Genomic DNA, 22,485 nt, shown 5'->3' on the forward strand with positions numbered 1-22,485 from the left:
TTTTCATATTACTTGTTACACATACCTGGATTGCATACACCTGACTCATTGACTAAGTATTTGCATCACAAAACAAGAAGCTGGAGCAGGTTTGGCAGGCAGAACAGGTTTTACAAGCCCAGGCAAGGAATTTATATAAGGGAGTTTATATATATCATTTGTATGATATATTACTTTACGTTTTTTCCTTCCGATCTCATTGGTTTATTTCCTAGACCCCTAACACCCCATCTACCTACTAGTTCGCACCCACAACAGAGACTAAGCTCTGTGTGAAGCTTAGTGTCCGGACAAACATACATTAACAGCTCTCCTGCATCTTATGCTAGTATGATTTTTCCTATTACTATTATTAAAACTTTCATCTCTTACCCCTTTTCTTTCATTTTCCTTTCTTTAGTCTAAATATCCAAAGTTTTACTTCATAACATCATTAACCTGTCTTTTAGTTTCACTGTACTGATCATCAAAATTTTTCTTACATTTTCAGACTCATAAAACCAAAGACTAATACTACTATCACTATATTTAAAATTGTTTTTGCTCTCAAATACTAGTACCCATTGATCCATCGTTGCAAATGAGGCATTTCAGGGCCAAATACCCCTTCCTTTAACCTACTATATAACACTACCTGATCCTCCACCCTCTTTTTTAACCTACTGCTTCTTTCACTCTCCCAACACTCATAACATTTCCTCCCCAAATTTCATATGACTCCCTTAACACATAAATTAGCAACCTCCCTCAGACACTTAATACAAACTATCCATTAGCCCTCTACTGCACCACTTAATAGAGTTAACCAGTTCCAAATAACATCGCCTACATAACACTCCCAATAGACTCCAAGATGACAAGGAAACAACAGAAGATATTAGTCACACACACACACACACACACACACATACACACACACACAAAACAAGAGAAACAGAAACAAATAACCAAATAGCAATCAGACTTAAATGTAATACCTGAAACTGTACAAGTTATGGATTTCCCAGAAAAAGAATGTAAAGAATGATGTTTGTGCTCATGCAACAGCTGAAAGAAGTCTGAAAGGAAAAATCAAACAATAGAAAAGCTATAACCTCATTAGAGAAACAAACAGAAACCCAAAAATCAAACACTACAATAAATAGCAGAATTACAAAGCAGGGGTGTCAAACTCAATTAAAAAGCGGGCCATTTGGTGCAACAGGCAAGATTCACATGGGCCACATCACATTTACAAATTTTGTTCAATTTCTATTTTGAAGTGAGGATTCAGGAATATGGATAGGATAATTAAAATACTATAATAGATTTTATTTAAATATTTATTTTATTTAATGTATTTATAAAACTAAAATTATTGTTTTACCCTTAACTTGACAGTGCTTTCCTTCTACTAGTTTTCACTACGTCTTATGTTGTGACCGGAAAATATAACAAGGTAACTAATAAAAAACACCAAGATTTGGGCAGATGACAAACGTGATGCACAATTGTAATGGCTTCCCTCTAAAAATGTTCACTAGCACTGCTGCTACGTATGATCATAACAGCACAACCCAGAGTGCTATTTTTCACCTTTTCACTATTGGGATCTCTTTACATTATGTGACACTGAGAGTGGCAGACAGATCGCTTCCAATCATCACTGGAACTAGGTCAGTGCATTTATACACATCCACAGGCCCCCCCCAAAAGCACGGGGCCACATGTATACTCATCTTCAGATAAAGGGTTAACGAGGGAATTGTGTGTACGGTATTGCCTCGATCTCCCCTAAGTGCTATTTTCTTCATAACAATTTTTTTCTATTTTCATTTTATTTCAGAGCATCGCAGGCCACAAAAAAAGCTCCTCAGGGGCTACATGCGGCCGACAGGGCCAGTTTGACACCCCTGCTATAAAGGAAAAGCGGGAGGCTGTAAAAAAAATAGAGATACAGAATTGAAGAGATAGAAACCCAAATTAGTGAACTGAAAGACAAATCTATAGATTCCAATCAAAAGGAAGGACAAATAACCAAAAAATGCAAAAGAGACTGAGAAAAGCTTGATAATAATGTGGGACACCATTAAGAGGAACAACCTGCATCTTGTAGGAATTCCAGAAGAGGAAGAAACAAACAAAGTTACATCCACACAGAGAATAGTCCAAGAGCGCCAGCCAAAGAACTTTGCTCAATGTCTAAAAGAGAAAAAGACGATTGTTTAGGAAGCCAAAAGAACCCCAGCCAGGAGATATTCTAAAAGGCAAACTCCACGGCATATTGTAGTCAAGATGTCGAACATCAGAACGGAAACAAAAAACAATCTAAAAGCACCTAGAGAAAAAGATCAATTACACACAAAGGTTCAGCAACTAAATATGGTGGTATAATACAATTATTTCAAGACAAGAAAAGCCAAAAGCAAGACCACCATTACAAAAAATACTCAATGAAGTACTGTGGCCAAAAAAACCAACAGCAACAACACACAAACCTGAAACCAACATTCAAGACAATTCCTCACAAAAACCAGCACACACAGAACAACACCCAGAGCAAGGGAACGACACAGGAAGAACAAAGAAACTGAACACAATACACATCCAAACACACAACACACGCATATATAAACCAAAATGGTGGAAACAAATACACATACATGTCAATAATTTCACTGAATGTTAATGTACTAAATACACCAGTACAGAGACAGAGAGAAGCTGAATGGATAAGAAAGCAAGCCCCATCAATATGCTGCCTACAAGAAAAACACCTCACAAACAGAGGCTTGAAGACATTAAAAATCAGAGGTAGAACAAAAGCATACCAAGCAAACAGCAACAAAACTCAGCAGGGGTAACAATATTAATCTCCAAGAAGATAAACTTCAAGGTAAACAACATAACGAGAAAAGATTGAATACTACATAATGATAAAGGGAAAAATAGCTCAGAAAACCATAACTATAATAGTCATCTATGCACTCAATGAAACACCTTTGAAATACATCAGATCCTCATAGAATTGAAAAAGGACCAAGACACATCGACAGTAAGAACAGAAGACTTCAATACACCACTCTCAAAGAAAAAAAATGTCAAGAAAAAAGGCAATGAAGACCAAAAAAAGTTTAATAACACAATCAATAAAAACTATCTTGGATGTATGAGCCCCTAATAAAATGTTTTTTAAAAAAACTATCTTGGAGGGAAGATGGTGACTGAGTAACACATACCAGAGGGACTCCACAGAAATCAACCCAGGAGAGCTACTAAGAGGGAAATTCAACACTGCTGGGTCGCAGGAGGCGCATCATAAAGATAAGTAGGCACAGATCCACAAGGTTTGAAGGGACTGGCGGGCCCTCAAAGTTTAGTATTAAGGTAGTAGATAGACATTGGGCCTCCATTCAAGTACTGCCTCAATGCAACACTGTGTTCTATTAAACTGGCATTCCATGATGCTCACCTTCCCAACACAATCGATGAAGACAAATGAGTGCATAAGCAAATGTGGTGAAGAAAACTGATGGTGGCAAAAGATATAGTGTCTAAGGTCTTAAAGACTCAAGGTAAACAAGCGACCATCTAGCTGAGGAGCAACAAAGCCCACATGGTAGAAGCACACCAGCCTGTGGGATTATGAGGTGTCAAAGGGATGAGGTAGGAGCCATCAAAGAACAAAAAATATTATCATTGTGAACGAGGGGGGTGCAGATTAGGGAACCAAGAGAGACTCATCTGCAGACAACTGGACATCCCCTTACAGAAGGGTTGGGGGGTGGGGCGAGACAGCCAATCAGGATGCATTGTAGCAACAATGAAACTTACAACTTTCTTCTAGTTCTTTAATGCTTCCTTCCCCACCACTATCATGATCCCAATTCTAATTTACAAATCTGGCTAGATGAGAGGATGTACACTGGTACAGATAGAAACTGGAAAAACAGGGAATCTGGGACAGATGATCCCTTCAGGACCAGTGGTGAGAGTGGGGATACCAGGAGGGTGGAAGGAGTGGGGGGGAGGGGAAACCAATTACAAGGATGTACATATAACCTCCTCCCTGGGGAATGGACAACAGAAAAGTTGGTGGAGGGCGATGTTGGACAGTGCAAGATATTACAAAATAATACATTGCCAAGGGTTAATGAGAGAGAGGGCAGCGACGGGTGGGGGGGGGGAATGAGGAGCTGATGCCAAGGGCTTAAGTGGAGAGCAAATGTTTTGAGAATGATGTGGGCAACGAATGTACAAATGTGCTTGACACAATTGATGTGCTATGGATTGTGATAAGAGTTGTATGAGCCCCCAATAAAATGATTTAAAAAATAAAGATTTATTTGAACATAAAAAATAGATATAACTGATGGCATATATTCAATCTTGTTTTGTTAGGTGCCACCCAGTCAGTTCAGACTCGGTGACCCTATCGACAACATAAGGAAACAGTGCTTGTTTCTTGTGTCATCCTTACACACGTTTTCTCTTTGAGCCTATGATTTCAGTCATGTCAATCCATCTTTTTTGCTGTGCCTTTTCTGTAACAAGCATTCTTTCAGGGACTGGTCTCTCCTGAAAACCTGTCCAATGTCCAACATCTTGCCATCCTTGTATCTAAGGAGCATTCCGGCTGTACTTCTTCCAAGACAGATTTGTTGTTGTTTTTTGGCAGTCCAATTACTTCCAATATTTTTCACAAGCACCATAATTCAAATACATCGATTCTACATTGATCTTCCTTAATCAATGTCCAATTTTTACATGTGAATGAGATGATTAAAAATGCCATGGCCCCCAAAAGACTGGACTGGAAAACGCTCCTAAGGGCCAGCAAACGATCCCTGAACTAACTACAAGCTTTTCTCTTGTGAACTGTTTTGTTCTGTTCTTTGTCAGTGGTTTGTTTTTGTTGTTTTGTTGCCTGGTTGTATACTGTTGCTTTGTTTTCCTCTGTCTTGTTTTCGTGCATGTTAGTGTCTCCACAGGTCTGTCTGAATAGGACAGGCTGGATGAACTATCTGGAGGAAAAACAACGGGACCGACAGTTCCGGGGGGACTTGGGGTGGGGGGGTAGAGGGGTATAAGGAAGTGGTGTTAACAAACCCAGGGACAAGGGAAAATCATGGGACCCCAAATGGTAGAGAAGGGGGAGTGGCAGGCCTGGTGGGAAATGATCAAGGGTAAGGTTGCTTAGAGAAGAGGTATACTCTAGCCCAGGTGGCGATGAAGCATGGTAGTAGGGCAGGAGGAAGGTCAAGGGAGATGGAGGAAAGAGCTAGGAGTCAAAGGGCATTCATGGAGGTCTAGACAAAGACAGGTACATGCAAATATATATAGGAGGATGGGGAAATAGATCTATGTGTCTATATTTATAGGTCAAGTATTAAGGTGGCGGAAGGACCTTGGGCCTCTACTCAAACACTCCCTCAATGTATGAATACCTTCTTTTATTAAATTGGAACTCTATGATGCTCACTCTCCCAACACAACGGCTGGAGCCAAAGTGGGTGAACAAGTAAATGTGGTGAAGAAAGCGGATGGTGCCCGGCTATCAAAAGAGATAGTGACTGGGGTCTTAAAGGCTTGAAGATAAACAAGCAGCCATCTAGCTCAGAAGAAACAAAGTCCACATGGAAGAACACACCAGCCTGTGTGATAGAGTGGTCCCAAAGGGATCAGTTACCAGGCATCAAAGAACAAAAAATCATATCATTGATTGCACACCTCCATGATAGGATCGCTGAAGACAAATGGGTGCATAAGCAAATGTGGTGAAGAAAGCTGATGGTGCCCGGCTATCAAAAGAGATAGTGTCTGGGGTCTTAAAGGCTTGAAGGTGAACAAGCGGCCATCTAGCTCAGAAGCAAATAAGCCCACATGGAAGAAGCACATCGGCCAGTGCAATCCCGAGGTGCCCAAGGGACCAGGTATAAGGCACCATGCAATAAAAAAACAAAGATATAAGTGTGTGTATGTATGTGTATATATGTGTATATGTATATATGTATGTATATATGTATATATATATCATAATAAATGAAGGGGGAAGTGCAGAGTGGAGACCCAAGGCCCAAGTGTCGACCAATGGAGATCCCCTCATAGAGGGGTTTAGGAGAGGAGATGGGTTAATTAGGGTGTGAGGTAGTATCGATGAAGAACACAGCTTTCCCCCAGATCCTGGATGCTTCCTCCCCCCAACTACCATGATCCGAATTCTACCTTGCAGTGCTGGATAGGACAGAGGCTGTACACGGGTACATATGAGGGTTGGAGGTACAGGGAATCCAGGGTGGATGATACCTTCAGGACCAAGGGTGTGAGGGACGATGCTGGGAGAGTGGAGGGTGAGTGGGTTGGAAAGGGGAACTGATTACAAGGATCCACATGTGACCTCTTCCCTGGGAGAGGGACAGCAGAGAAGGGGGGAAGGGAGACTCCGGATAGGGCAAGATATGACAAAATAACAAGGTATAAATTACCAAGGGCATACGAGGGAGGGGGGAAATTGGGAGGGAGGGGGGTGGAAAAAGGAGGACCTGATGCAAGGGGCTTAAGTGGAGAGCAAATGCCTTGAGAATGATTGGGGCAGGGAATGTATGGATGTGCTTTATACAATTGATGTATGTATATGTATGGATTGTGGTAAGAGTTGCTTGAGTCCCTAATAAAATGTAAAAGAAGAAAAGAGAAAAAAATGATTAGGGCAAAGACTGTACAGATGTGCTTTATACAATTGATGTATGTATATGTATGAACTGTGAAAAGAATTGTATCAGCCCCAATAAATTGTTAAAATAAAAAAAATTTTTAAAAAAAAAGCAAAAAAAAAAAGATGTAAGTGTGTGTATGTATGTGTATATATGTGTATATGTATGTGTATATATGTATATACATGCCATATTAAATGAAGGGGGAAGTGCAGAGTGGAGACCCAAGGCCCAAGTGTCGGCCAATGGAGATCCCCTCATAGAGGGGTTTAGGCGAGGAGATGGGTTAATTAGGGTGTGAGGTAGTACCGATGAAGAACACAGCTTTCCCCCAGATCCTGGATGCTTCCTCACCCCAACTACCATGATCCGAATTCTACCTTGCAGGCCTGGATAGGACAGAGGCTGTACACTGGTACATATGAGGGCTGGAGGCACAGGGAATCCAGGGTGGATGATACCTTCAGGACCAAGGGTGTGAGGGACGATGCTGGGAGAGTGGAGGGTGAGTGGGTTGGAAAGGGGGAAGTGATTACAAGGATCCACATGTGACCTCTTCCCTGGGAGAGGGACAGCAGAGAAGGGGGTAAGGGAGACTCCTGATGGGGCAAGATATGACAACATAACGATGTATAAATTACCAAGGGCACATGAGGGAGGGGAGAAAGGGGAGGGAGTGGGGAAAAAAAAAGAGGACCTGATGCAAGGGGCTTAAGTGGAGAGCAAATGCCTTGAGAATGATTGGGGCAGGGAATGTATGGATGTGCTTTATACAATTGATGTATGTATATGTATGGATGGTGATAAGAGTTGTATGAGTCCCTAATAAAATGTAAAAAAAGAAAAAAAAATGCCACGGCATGGTCAGGCGCAACTTGGTACTCAAAATATTCAGTTACCCAAATACATGTCTTCTGATCTCTTTGAATGCTGCATCCATGAGCATTGATTGTGGATCCAATCAAGACAAAATCCTTGACAACTTCAACCTTTTCTCCATTTATCATGCTGTTACCTACTGGTCCAGTTGTATTTTGGTTTACCTTATAGAGTAGTAACCCATACTGAAGGCTGCAATCCTTGACCTTCATCAGCAAGTGCTTCCATTTCTCTTCATTTTCAGCAAGCAAGGTTGTGTCATCCGCATATTGCAGTTTGTTAATATGCCTTCCTCCAATTCTGGTGTCACATTCTTCATATAATCGAGCTAATCATACAGATTGAGTAAGTATGGTAAGACAATATAAACCTGACTAACACCTTTCATGATTTTAAACTATGCAGTATTCCCATGTTTGATAAATTACAGAATGGAGACATAGGTACATAGGTAGAAATTTTCAATTTCTGTATCACTAGCTTGAATGGTTGGTATGTAAATTTGAATAATCACAATTGTTTGGATTTCCTTATATGAGGATAGATTTTGCATCACAGACAGCATTATACTCTAGATCTTGAAATGTCCTTTTTGACAATGCATGAAACACTATTCCTCTTGAATCTATCATTCTCAGCAAGCTACATTTAGATTCAGAATGGCCAATGCTAGTCCATTTTGGTTCACTAACACCACGAATATCTATTTCTGTCTTCCATTTCATTTTTTACAACTCTCAATTTTCCTAAATCCCTACATTCTAAGTTCCATTACTGTATATACTCAAGTATATTACCTGAATATCTGCTGAAGCACCTAATTTTACCACAAAAATTACATTAAAATGTGCTGAAAAACGTGGCTTACCCACATGGAAGAAGCACACTGGCCAGTGCGATCACGAGGTGCCAAGGGACCAGGTATAAGGCATCATGCAAAAAAAAACAAACATAGATATAAGTGTGTGTATGTATGTGTATATATGTGTATATGTATATGTATATATATACCATATTAAATGAAGGGGGAAGTGCAGAGTGGAGACCCAAGGCCCAAGTGTCGGCCAATGGAGATCCCCTCATAGAGGCGTTTAGGAGAGGAGATGGGTTAATTAGGGTGCGAGGTAGTACCGATGAAGAACACAGCTTTCCCCCAGATCCTGGATGCTTCCCCCCCCACTCCCAACTACCATGATCCAAATTCTAACTTGCAGGCCTGGATAGGACAGAGGCTGTACACTGGTACATATGAGGGCTGGAGGTACAGGGAATCCAGGGTGGATGATACCTTCAGGACCAAGGGTGTGAGGCACGATACTGGGAGAGTGGAGGGTGAGTGGGTTGGAAAGGGGGAAGTGATTACAAGGATCCACATGTGACCTCTTCCCTGGGAGAGGGACAGCAGAGAAGGGGGGAAGGGAGACTCCGGATAGGGCAAGATATGACAACATAACGATGTATAAATTACCAAGGGCACATGAGGGAGGGGAGCAAGGGGAGGGAGGGGGCAAAAAAAAGAGGACCTGATGCAAGGGGCTTAAGTGGAGAGCAAATGCCTTGAGAATGATTGGGGCAGGGAATGTATGGATGTGCTTTATACAATTGATGTATGTATATGTATGGATGGTGATAAGAGTTGTATGAGTCCCTAATAAAATGTAAAAAAAGAAAAGAGGAGAAAAAATGATTAGGGCAAAGACTGTACAGATGTGCTTTATACAATTGATTTATGTATATGTATGAACTGTGATAAGAATTGTATGAGCCCCTAATAAATTGTTAAAATTAAAAACCAAAAAACAAAAAACGTGGCTTACACTCAAGCATATATGGTAATTGGTGTTTTCAGCTATCTCTTCTCCTTTTGAGTCATGTCCCATCAGTAAATGAAGGTCCTGAAGGCTTTACTCATGTAGGGTGTATTCCACCCACATCACAATAGACTCTACTTTGTGAAGGCAGTTCTCCTGGAGTCAGACTGAGTGTCTTCTGGACTGAAGGCTCATCTTCTGGCACCATCTCTGACAATGTTGTTTCTACTCTTAAGGTTTTCTGTATCTGATTCACTCTGTTTGTCTCCCTGTGAGACATTCCTGTTGACAAGCCACTGGGAGCTACACTGATGGAGCCAGGGCCCTGGAGATGGAGGAGTCATATGGAGACCCATGACATCGCTCAGATGCTTCCACCACCACTGGATCTGGATTTTTCACCCACTGGCCTGTGATTTTCCTCATTCAACATCATTGCATGTGTTGCTTGAGTCTGAAGAGGAATTTATAGACTGGTATTGGACATATGGACTAATATCAGACTTATGGACTTGATCTGGACTGGGCAGGGATGTTTTCTCAATATACAGTTGCTCTTTTATATAAAGTTCTTTTTTATACACGAGTGTCTCCCTGGATCTCTCTACCTGGACTAACACACACAACCACCACAGTAAACCTGAGTCATGAATATCCCCGGGAGAAGCAGCTAGATTATGGGCCCCAAATGAACTCTAGCTCCAGCCCAAGAATAGTCAGTTCTGAAAACATGGCCCTGCTCAATACTCACTCACATGAAAAGATCACTGAAGAGTGTCCTACGCATTGTGGTGAGAAAGCAGATGGTGCCTGGCTCTCAAGTGGAATCGTGTTTGTGGTTTTAAGGTGTGTATTCAAATAAAAAGCCATCTAAGTAAGGAGTCCACTAAGCCAACATGGAAGAAAACCAGCTCGTATGAGTCAAAGATGACAATAAACTCAAATATGATGAAAGAAGTAATATCAGACCTAAAATTATGAACACCCAATTTGTGGAAGGCTATGGAGGACAGTGGGAGCCCAAAATCCATCTGCAGAATATCAAGACAAATTAAGCCACTGGCAGATCTCTAGTTACAGGCAAAGGTCTGAAATACTTACTACCAAACAAAAATCATTGTCATCCTGATTATGCTGGATCAAACTTGGGATTTGATCAGTTGACCTTCTAGATCCATCCTGAATTTGTTCTAGGTGTAAGGATCTCTTGCTTACTCCATGATAAAAACTTCTTCCCTGGCCTTTAAAATATTGATGGTGGTGGGTTAGGAAAAAAAAAAATGATGGTGGTGCTTTTTATTTGTCTTTATATATTATTGTCTTATCCATATCATTTTATTTTTTGTTATTATTTCTGTTGGATTTACCAGTTGAAGCACATGAGTGGATAAATATAGTTAACTGATGAAAGGGTTTCTAGGAGATATAGGGGTGGGTGAGCAGGGATTGGGGAGGGTGAGGCTATTTCGGGAGTAAACAATGAAGGTGGGAGGGGGAGTGAGTACTAGGGCTTAAGGTGATTACACAACTCAATTTAAAGATGATTTAACCATGGGAGTGGGGGGGTATAGAGAAAATATTCTGAAATTGTGGTAATGATTGTACAATTCTTCTTGATATGACTGAACTATTGAATTGTGTGAATGTGGATTAAAGAGAATTTCAAAACTTAAAGTACAATGCTTTCTGTAATATGAAAATATCTATATACCTACAAGGAAGCCCAATTAGTATGACTATTATTCTAATTTAAGAATAAAGAAATTGAATTCTACCAACTTCAGTCTGAACTGATCACAAATATAATCAAGATGCATTATTGATAATTGGAATGAGAGCTGGAACAAAGAGGGACAATAGTTTGAAACTATGGCTTCAGAGAAACAAAAGTTGCTGATTGCATGATAGAATTTTCTGAGATGGACTTAAATGCAATACCTTTTTCAACAACATAATGTGTACTTGGATAGACAGCATACAGAATGTATAGATAGGTCTCATACTGACTACCTCCATGGGAAGAGATGACAGAGAAGCTCAGTAATAGCAGCCAAAAGGCTGACTGTGAAACAGAACATCAATTGCTCACATAAAAGTTCAGGTTGATGTTGAAAATTAAAACATGCCCACAAAAGCCCCAATATGACCTTGCATATATCCCACCTCAATTTTATAGACACATCAAGAACAGCATTAAATATTAACAACACTGATGACAACTGATATGCTGTGGGATGAAATAAATGACAAGGTTATATAATAAGAAAGCAATATGCCAATAAAAAGAAAATAAAGCAGATATCAGAAGAGACCCTAAAACTTGCAGTTGATCATAGATCAACTGTAATAAATTTAAGAAATGAAGTTCACAGAAAATCACAAAGGGCAGATTAATGAGACAAAGTATCAAATATGCAGACTTGAAGTTAGAAAACCAAAAAGGAAGAACACACTCAACATATCTCATGCTGAAGGACTGAAAAAAAAAATCCAAGCCTTGAGTTAAACATTAAGGATTCCTATGGGCAAAATATTGAACAAAGCAGGAAGTACCCAAAGATGATGGGAAGAACACTCACTGTACTGAAAAGTACATTCAGCTATTTTAAGAGGTAACTTCTGATCAAAAACCAATGGTATTGAAGGAAGAAGTCCAAGCCCTATCAAAGGCATTCGCAAAAAATAAAGTTCCTGCAATTGGTCAATGGAAATGTTTCTTCAGCGAAGTAATATACAGGCTCGTCTATGCCTAAGAAATTTGGCACAAGGTTACAAGGCCAACTGAAAATCTGTGCCTACGTCAAAGAAAGGTGACACAACAGACTGCAGAAGTTATCAAACTTCTTATATTAATATCTGTTAAATCAACTTTTGCTGAAAAAAATTCATCAATGGTTACAATCAACAGAGTGCTGCCAGAAATTCAAGTCAGATTCAGGAGAGGATGTGGAACAAAGGATTTATCATTGATTATATGAGATGGATCTTGGCTGAACAAAGATAACAACTGTTGCTACTTGCGTTGTAAAGGTAACAGGGTACATAGATCATAACTATTGATCACATTTGGAAAAATGGGAATTCCTCAACCCTTGATCATCCCTGTACAAACCAAGTGGTATTTGAGGCATTCATTGGAATAGAACAATATGGGGCTGTTTAAAAGCAGCTAATATTCATGTCAGAGCTGCTTTCTTTCGCCATATTTAATCAAAATATATGGTGAAGTAATAATCTAAGAACATATGAAGACAGGCCCAGGATTGGAGAGAGTGTTTATTAACAACTTACAATATACAGATGACACCTCAACTGCTACAGGTGAGGACCTGAAACACTTGCTGATGAAGATCAAGGGTTGCAATCTTCAGTATGGAATACAACTCAATGCAAAGGAAACCAAAACCCTTATAATCAGTAGTCAACATTATGGTAAAGACTAATATTATCTAAAATGTCATTCTGCTTGGATTGACAAGCAATGCCCATGGAAGGAGCAGTCAAGAAAACAAACAGTATTGCACTGGACAAATCTGCTGCACAAGACATTTTAGTGTTGAAGAGCAAGGGAGTCACTTTGAGACTGAGACCTGTCTGACCCAAGAGAGTGTGGCATTTGGGCATTAAGACCAGAGAAGAATGGATACATTTGAATCATGGTATTGATGAAGAACAGTGAGAAGACCAGGGACAGGCAGAACAAGTATTCTAGAACAAATACAGCTAGAATGATCCTTAATGGTAAAGATGACAAGATTTCATTTCACATACTTTGAACATATTGTCTCAAGATGTTGGACATCAGACTTGTTAAAATAGGGTAGTAAAAAAGATTCTCACAATGGACTGATAAAATGGTTACAAGTTCAAACCTAATTGTGAAGAGGCACAGGACGGTAGTATTTTGCTCTTTTGTACACTGGGTTGCTATGAGGAACCAACTAAATAGCACCTAAAAATGATCAGCTTAATGAGCTTGGTCTTCTCTTGATGAATGTTTCTTCTTGATTACATTTCATTGACTTACCTTCAATGCTACCTACTTCTGTAATCTTTTGGATTTTAATTTGCTGTGTTGGTATAATTTCTAATGTTTCATTTATTTTGTTATTGTAGTCGTCCCTGAATTTTCCCAAAGTTTTGTTTGCCTTGCAATATTCTCTATGTAAAATGCCCAATTATTAACTATTAGGAAGTTCCCATGACATTTCTTCCTTAGAAAGGGTTTCTAGATCTTTATTTTGGTGAATTGTTTCTTTGGGTGAAATGAAATTGAATTCTTCAGTGTACTGTAATGGTACTATTTGTACTTAATTGGTGATTATATGTTGTTAGGTGCTAAGCACCTGTCTCCTTATGGGTGTGACACAGAACGGGAATGACTATAATTCTCTGTTCACTGCGGAGTGCAGTTGAGAACAGATTTAGAAGATGTTGGCCACTATCATTAGTCAAAAAGTGGCCCCCACCTGTAGGTAGAACTCCTATGGTAAATGGGTGGGGGGAGGGGGAGGGCTGGGCACCTGGGCTGCCAGCTATTGATATGGGGCAGTTGTCAGCTCATTGTTCTGATCAAACCCTGTTCACAAAACTTCATAATGTTCAACAGCAATGGGTACAAGAAGAAAATCTTCCAATGTTGATTATAGTGATGATTTCACATTAAACACAAATTTCATAATGGATGTGCTGTAATGTCAGTTGAGAATTTACTAGTCTCGTGTCTTCATATTTAGATTTTATTCAGCTTCTTGTAGTCAGCATTCAAATAATCTCTCTATCCTCTCCTCTAAAACTGAGGGTCCCTGGATTTTCATTCGTGTTTTATTTGGTCTTTCACATATTTCTTGTACAGGATCTTGGTAGTGTGTCTGTTTGGGCCAGGTCCGGACCAGGCAGCCCCTTGCACCAGCCTCTCAAGAAGACAAATGACCTGCGGAACTTCAAAGCAGCTGCCTCCAGCATGTCACAAAGCTTACCCCCGGGCAGAACACAGACTCCCCCCCAGCGTGCCAGGAAGCAAGTTTGCTGAGAACAAGATGATTTATGGACAGGTCATCTCCTGCTCCGAAACTTGCAGCCGCAGTACAAAGAACCTCCCTTCCCCTTACCGGCCCATATGCCTTTAAGTTCATATAATATGTATATATCCTGCCACCCTAGCACCATGCGCGACTTCCTTAACCTATTCTTGTTGGGTTGCGGAATCCATCTGGGAGTTCTTTTCCCTCAATAAAATCTTTCTCTTTCACTCATTTTTGTCTGAACCCTGCCTCTGTTCTGTGACTCTGTCTCAATCTCTCGGTGTCTATTTAATCTTGGCAGAAGTCCTTCTTGATTATCTTTTAGTTCTATTTCCACATGACTTTTTGGAAAAGCTTTACTCACTTACTTAACATTTCATCATTTCATAATTTAAAATATAGTAGAGATGACCAAAACTACAGCCCCAACAAACACTTATGGGGTTGCTGAGTTGAAAATCTTAAGCAGCACCCAACATGCACAGCAACAACAATCTAAAACTAAGTTTTTATTTAATTAAAGAACACTTCATCATTGTACCTGTTTACAGAATTAGTTTCACATTCAACAATTCTTAATTTGTTTCTTTTGTGACATTAGTTGTAATCCCTTAAACATCCTTTTTGGGTTCCCATTTCACCCTCTTCCTGCCTTCTGAACTTGGCTTGTAGCAACATTTCTTCTCATATGATTGTCAGTATACTTTGTTCTCATGAGTCCTCACAAGTGTTACTATTTTACAGGTCTGTCCAGTATGGCATAAAAATGATCTCTGGGAATAGGTTCATTTTCAGGTTTGACGGATGTTTAAGGGTTATAGTCTTAGGGGGAGAGGGGATTCTCTACCTGTCTTTATCAGACCAGTGAAGCTGGTCTTTTCTCTCCTACTCTGTTCAGGATCTTCGATTTTTACTAGAGTGGTAGCCAGGAACCTTCCAGTTCTCCTCGTCTTAAGGTTAGAGAGGTTGTGGGATACAGAAAGGTTTTCCCCAGGTTGTCACAACCTTATTATGACACATGGTAAATGACTGTACACTTGGAGGTCAGCTGCTTAGAGGGTATCTTGTCACAGGTGTATCCCCAGTGTTTCCCCCTTCCTATTGTGTGTGTATTCCTAGCTCGTCCCCTTCCTGTCACGCATAAACCTATTGTACAGCCCCTTCCTGTTACGCATATGGTTACCTGTCACTAGGGGGCTTGAATGTCCTCAAAATGTATATACAGCATGATTAGAAATATGATACATTTTCTCTCTGTGTGTGGACCTGGCTGTTGAGATCATGGCCGTCCTGAAGGTGAGCAATTGTATACTTTATTTTGTCTGTTGTCTCTTTAATTTTACCCCTCAATTACACAACTGGACCCGTTTGATTGTGGGAGTTGGTACCCCTCAGGAGGTAGGAGTTCATGTGGTCCAATAGTTCTTTAACCTAATTGTTTGGGTCTTTGATTTCAACTCTTTTCCAAATGGAAAGAGACTAACAGTTGGAACTTAACTGGTCACCACGCAAGCTTATAAGACTCCCTGTAACTGCTACTCATCCAAATAAAATGCAAAACATTCGGTTTAAAGACTGTTACACCAATTGACCTAGACAGTCTCCAAACTATGGTCTTTACCCTTCCAGTCCAGTGCCTCAGAACTTGAAGGTGTTTTTGGATATGAATAAGTTTTCATAACTTTGTACCCTGTATGCTCTATCACATACGTGGACATATTGACATATTTACAGTACAAATAAGTATATCAAAATAGTCCCTGCCACACAGGTATACTCCCACAGACCACCGGTTCAACTCATATCTACCTATATATATACATACACTTATAAATTATTATTTGCTTTCACTGTTATTTCAAAATGGTGATTGGTATCTTTAAAAGGCATTTGAATCCAAAAACACAAGTAAATAGATAATGAATGATTGACTACAAGCTAAGCAACTCTAAGAATTGCTGGCAGTTCCCAAAAGCTGAGAAAAACGATATACGGACCTCCCTTATTTCAGAGAGAGAACAAGGTGCTGTCAACACTTGCCTTCAGATTTCTGGCCTCCAGAACCGAGAATAAACTTCCCTTTGTTTTAAGCTACCTTGCTTATGGCATTTAGTTGTTGCTGATGCACAAGTTTATTGATAGTCATGTGCCAGGCTAGCCATTACTGTCTGCCTTCGCAAATCAGATGATAAACAATTGTGGTTACACATTAAATATAGCAAGAGGTCTTACACATCATCGTAACTTGCTTGTGTGAAACATTAATAAATATTCAAGAATCTTGGGCTTCTTGGCTTCACCAGGAATGCTACAGCATCCCTGCCGAATGTAAGACCCATGAGGGTCTGCCTTCTTCTTGTACAGCCAAATGCAACTGTGTTTGGGGGGAAAAGAGGAAAAAGACTCAAAGGTAATTAACAAACCACTAATATAAAATGTTATATATATGGATAGAGATTACTGCAAGGATGAGAATTCTTAGGATTCTAATAAATTCTTAGAAATGAGCACTAAAACTATGTAGTCAAGTAATTCTGGTTTTACATAAAGAATGCCTGTAATTTTAACAATTAAACAGTGGTGTCAGGTAGATGGAAAGATGTACAGATGTCTCCAAGAGCTGGACTCTGTCTAAATGTGAAGCTATGACAGCACATGTTCCAGAATTCCTTGTCTGATTAACTGTTCACACTTCCAACGAGGTAAAAAATGCTGAGGGAAAAAAGGGACACAGAAAAGAAATTATTGGAAAATAACCTCTTGGATTATATTTTACATCAATAAAAAACAAACTAATAGCTTATTTTAAAATCCCAACAGTGATAGATCATAATCAACTCAACAGCAACAAGTAGTTAATAAGGAATTAAGTTAACTTTACTATATTTATTGCTTTATTCAAATTTTGTTAAAGCTATTGGTATTTTAATCAGAATTACTTAAATGAATTGTATAGTTTAAATTAAATTCAATAAGAAACTTGTAAACACAGAAGTGGTTTTTTGCCCAACTTTAATAAACCCTGAATTTTCCAGGAGTGTAACTAGTATATTTTTTTTTTAAAAAGAAGAACTTATGAATTAAGGACATCAGGTATAATGAATAACTATACAGACAACTTACAACAAAGATACAAGAGATCTAGTAAAACTAGGTAATCTTGGAACCTTGAGCTTCAGAAGAAATTATAGAAAAGTGGACTGAAAACTAACTAGAAGATGAAGGGAAACAAAAGTGGTGCAAGAACAGACAGGTGAATTGTCAGCTAGCCTGACGCATTCCATCCAGACAGAAGCCTGGCACATTGGTAGCTGGCACTAAGAAAGGATCCTCACTTGTTTCCCACACCCTCCTGATATCACAATTGCCAGCCCCTACCTTCACCCATACACCAGACAGAGATATCCTTGTAAGTCCATTTCTGCTTGAAGACAAAGCTATGCCCTCATGGTTTAACATCCCCATGCCTAGAGATGGTTTATCACCCCCATGCCCAGAAATGCTTGAGATTCTCCTCATAGCACTAGCAAAAAATACAATGCTGGATCCCTCGCTGCTCTTGGACACGTGGAAAGTTCCCCCATGATTAGCCATTCTGACCCAGCTGCTTCTCTACCAGAAAGATTCCCCTCAGCTATCACCTAAGCTGTAAAAACACCCTACTGGATCAGGTGTGTGGACCACAGAAAACAGATAGGCCTGCCAAGCTCCATCTGGAATCAATATTCAACCCCCTAGAGGCTGGGACCTATACAAAAAGGTCCTCACCCCAAGTTTTCTCTTTGTTTTTCCTTTTCCTTCACTTCCTTTTATTTATTTTAATCACTTCTGCACTCTGCTTTCTTCTTTATTTCTGCTTCTACTTCTATTCTTTCCATTTTAATTTACTTTTCCAGTTCCCTTCCTTTCCTTTTTTATGTTTTGATTAGCTTCTCTTTTATTTTTCTCTACCTTGGTTTTTGACACACACACACACACACACACACACACACTTCTAGTTATTAAATTCCTTTCACTTGCTCTTGTTTGTCCGCTGTCTCTTGCTGGTTTCTTTTTCAAAAATTATTTCTTCGTTGGCATTTTTTTTGTCCCTTCCTGTTCTACCTGACAGTGGACAGCAATCGCAGGCCTAGCCACCTCTATGACTGTAGTCATACCTATACAGTGACAGACACTACATACTCCTGTACCACCTGATCATCTTTACGTAAGTGAGACCACCAAACAAACCATTGCTAACTGTGCTATAATAACAACAAACAGTACCACACACATTCTCAAATTATCCTTTACAACAACCAGTAGATAGGTGGAGTGTCTGCAGTCTCAAGATACTAAGATCAATTAAACACAAAAACACTAATACTACAACATCTCAGTGGCAAAGGCAATTTAAGTTTATATGAAGAAACAAGACAGAACAGCTGAAGCACATGACCAATATAGAGCTAGAAGACCTTTTTTCAGGAAGAAAAGGCATTGAAATTACCTGATAAACTATTAAAAATTATACTTTTATACTATGAATGAACCGGGAGAAAGGAAAGATTGCGAAGCTAAAGAAAAACTGAACACACACACACACAGACACACACACACACACACTTTAGAGTAATTAGGAAAGCACTAAAATAACACATCAATTGAAACTAGAAACTGTACACCACAGCAAAGAGAAATTCAGAAGATTAATACTAAGATGAGAGAAACAGATAACGCATTAGAAGAGCAAAGGACTTTGCGAGTAGAAGGAGGCAGGGGAAGGGAGTGGTAAGCAAACAACGCCAAAGACGGGAATAACTAAGGAATTAAAATCAACAATGAGGAGGACATAGAGATCCTGGTGGTGTTGGGGTAACAGCAATTTAGCTGAGAAGAACTACTAAGGTGGAAGGGTGAGTGTGATGGTGAGGTAGAAGAAAGGTAAAAAGAAACAGGAAAGATCTAGGAAGCAAAGCTATAGATAGAGGTATAAGCATAAGTGTGTACCTATGTAAATACATTAATTCATAAAAATAGAGGTATTGGTCTATGTACATCATATATGGCAAGACATTGATGTAGTAGATGGACTTTAGGTCTCTGCTCAGGGCCTGCCTTCAATACAAGAATACTTTGTTCTAAGAACCTGGCATGTTGTGATGCTCACCCTCCTGGCATGATCGGTGAAGACAAAATGGGTGCACAAGCAAATGTGGTAAAGAAAGCTGATGGATTGCCTGCAACAATGATGCAAAAATAGAGCGATACTGGGGATGGTTCAGGACTGGATGGGGTGTGCTCTCTTGTCTAGAGGGTCACTGTGAGGTGGAGCTGGTTCGACAGCACCCGACCACAACAACAACAGAAAACTAAGACTGGCTCTGACAAGTGTCAGATGCTGCTCACCCAGGCTTGGACATTAACTTTCCATCGCATTAAATGTAATCGCTTGGTGTCAGAGTTGGAGAAGCTGCTATTCATACTCTAGTGATCAAGTGTTATGTGAGAAAATTACTTGTACATTTACTAGTTTGCTATTCATACCTTATTTCAGTTTAGCTTAATAACCCATTCCCTTGTTTTCTTTATCTCTGGGGAAAATAAGTATCACTAATTGGAGCAGGATATGTGAAAGTACTGCAAAAATCAAACACACCATGCTAATATTAAAAAAAAAAAAAGAAAGCTGATGGTACCTCTTCTATCAAAAGATATAGCATCTGGGATCTGAAAGGCTTGAGGTTAAACAAGCAGCTGTCTAGCTGATAAACAAACCCACATGGAAGAAGCACACCAGCCTGTGTGATCATGAGATGGGATCAGGTAACAGGCATCAGAAGACCCAAACACACACACACACACACACACACCCCACCCCCCCCACCAAATCCATCTGTAGATAATGGAACATCTCCTTGCAAAAGGGTCACAAGGGATGAGTCAACTAGGATGCAGTATAACACCAATGAAATATACAATATTCCTCTGGTTCCTTGAGGTTCCTCACCCCCCACTACCATGACTCCAGTCCTGCCTTTCACTGCGGGCTAGACCAGAACATGTACACAGATACAGATAAGAGCTCGAGACACACACTGAATCAAGGAATAACAATGGAAGTAGTGATACCAGGAGGGCAGGAGAAAGGTGACTCCAATGATTGACACATAACCACACCCCCACCCCAGGGGGACGATCAACAGAAACCAAGGGTGACGGGAGAGAGTGGTTGGTTAAGATATGAAAATAATAATTTATAATTTATCAAGGGGTCAAGGTGGGGTGGGGAGGGAGGGGAAAAAGAGGGACTGATATTTTGACCCTGGCCTCTAAACCCCTGATAAGGCCTGACCGTGGCAGCCTGCTCTCTGCTGGCTCCTCTAAGCCCCATGTCCATCACATGGCTGGTTCATTTTCTGTCAGCGCCCACGTAACTGACATATCTCCCCCACTTGCCTGAAAAGACAGCCAGGAGATCACCTCGCTAGGGTTTGGGATCAACGGTGGCCCTCTCTCCTTTGGGGACTGCCTACACCAGCGGAGCTCTTAACACTGGTCTCACTTCATGCCCTGCCTTGCCCTAGGGGCTAACTGACCCTGGGGCACAGCAAGGCCAGTATCATCACAAGGGCATAAGGACTGCACCTCTTGGCCTCCTAGTACAATCCTGCCCCTTGAGAGTCCCTGGGGTCTAATAGTAAGGGCTCAAATAGAAAGTAAATGTTTAGAAAATAATCTTGGCAACATATGTACAAATATGCTTGATACAATTGATGTATTGATTGTTATTAAGAGCTCTAAGAGCCCCTTTATTAGTCTAGGTACTTTGGAGAAGTAAATCTACAGCAACTTGTGTATAAGAGAGAGTTGTATGTAAAGGTTAAGTGCGCATCAAGAAAATATCCCAACCCAGTGCTGCCCAAGCCCACAAGTCCAACATTAACCCATTAGTCCAATAACAGTCCACAAAGTCCTGCTCCATCTCACAAAACAGACACAATGATGTCGACTGCAGAGGAAAGCTGAGTCAATGAATATGTAAGCATCTCAGCGCTGGCAGGGGTCTCCACGTGGGTGCTCCAGCACCCAGGGCTGCATCGGGGTACGTTCATGTGGCTTCTCCCTGGGGATGTCTTGCAGGAAGTCTGTCTTGCAAGCTGAAGCAGGGAACTGCGAAAGCAGTTGCACCCTGGTGTGACCACAAAGCAAGAGACCCGAGAACTAGAAAGGTGAGGCTCACTGAGCCATTTATCCCTCTGCCCTTCAATTAACCCCACATGTGTTTATCGGCCAGGTTGGCACAATAAACTAACTGAGTCCCCAGTAGTATGGTCTTTTAATTTTAAAAAAGAGCAAATGGACTAGAATTGAATCAGAGAGAGTTCATCAGTGAGATTAAAGAAAATCTCTCAACCTAATAAAGGAATAATTTTTAAAATAGACAAGAAAATCTAGAGAAAATCACAGAATTCTGTGGGACAACATCAAGTACATTATGTGTGATTGGACAAAAAAACAGGAAGAAACAAACAAAACAATCAAAAGAGCAGAGAGAAGGAAACTTCCTTAATATATCATGACATGGTAAAAAATGTACTCATGAAGCTAAACAAACCAAAAGCAGGGCTGACTGAAATAAAATAATCATGACATATCATGATGAAAGTTACAAATGACAGGAATCCTGACAGCAATTGAGGAAAAATAAGTTACTTAAAAAGAGGAACTGAAAACAAAAATTGTCTTAGAAAAAGTGCATCCAGAAGGCTCTGTAGCAGAAAATGACGAGACTTGGTTTAATGTACTTTGGACATGTTGTCCAGGGAGACAGACCTTGGAGACGTGTCCCACGCATGATAAAAGTACCGGGTTTTAGAACCGAGGAAAACCTTCAACAAGATGGATTGACACAGTAGCTGCATCACTGGGCTCAAAGATAAGAACAATAGTGAGGACTGCACAGTATGGGGCAGGGTTTTGCTCTATTGTCCATAGGAACACTGAGTTGGAATAACTCCACAGCACCTTCCAATAACAGCAACAACACCACCATCTATCATACACGAACACACTGAAGCAGGAAAAGTAAACATATAT

The sequence above is a fragment of the Tenrec ecaudatus genome, chromosome 18 (assembly GCF_050624435.1).
Source record: "Tenrec ecaudatus isolate mTenEca1 chromosome 18, mTenEca1.hap1, whole genome shotgun sequence".
Taxonomy (NCBI): domain Eukaryota; kingdom Metazoa; phylum Chordata; class Mammalia; order Afrosoricida; family Tenrecidae; genus Tenrec; species Tenrec ecaudatus.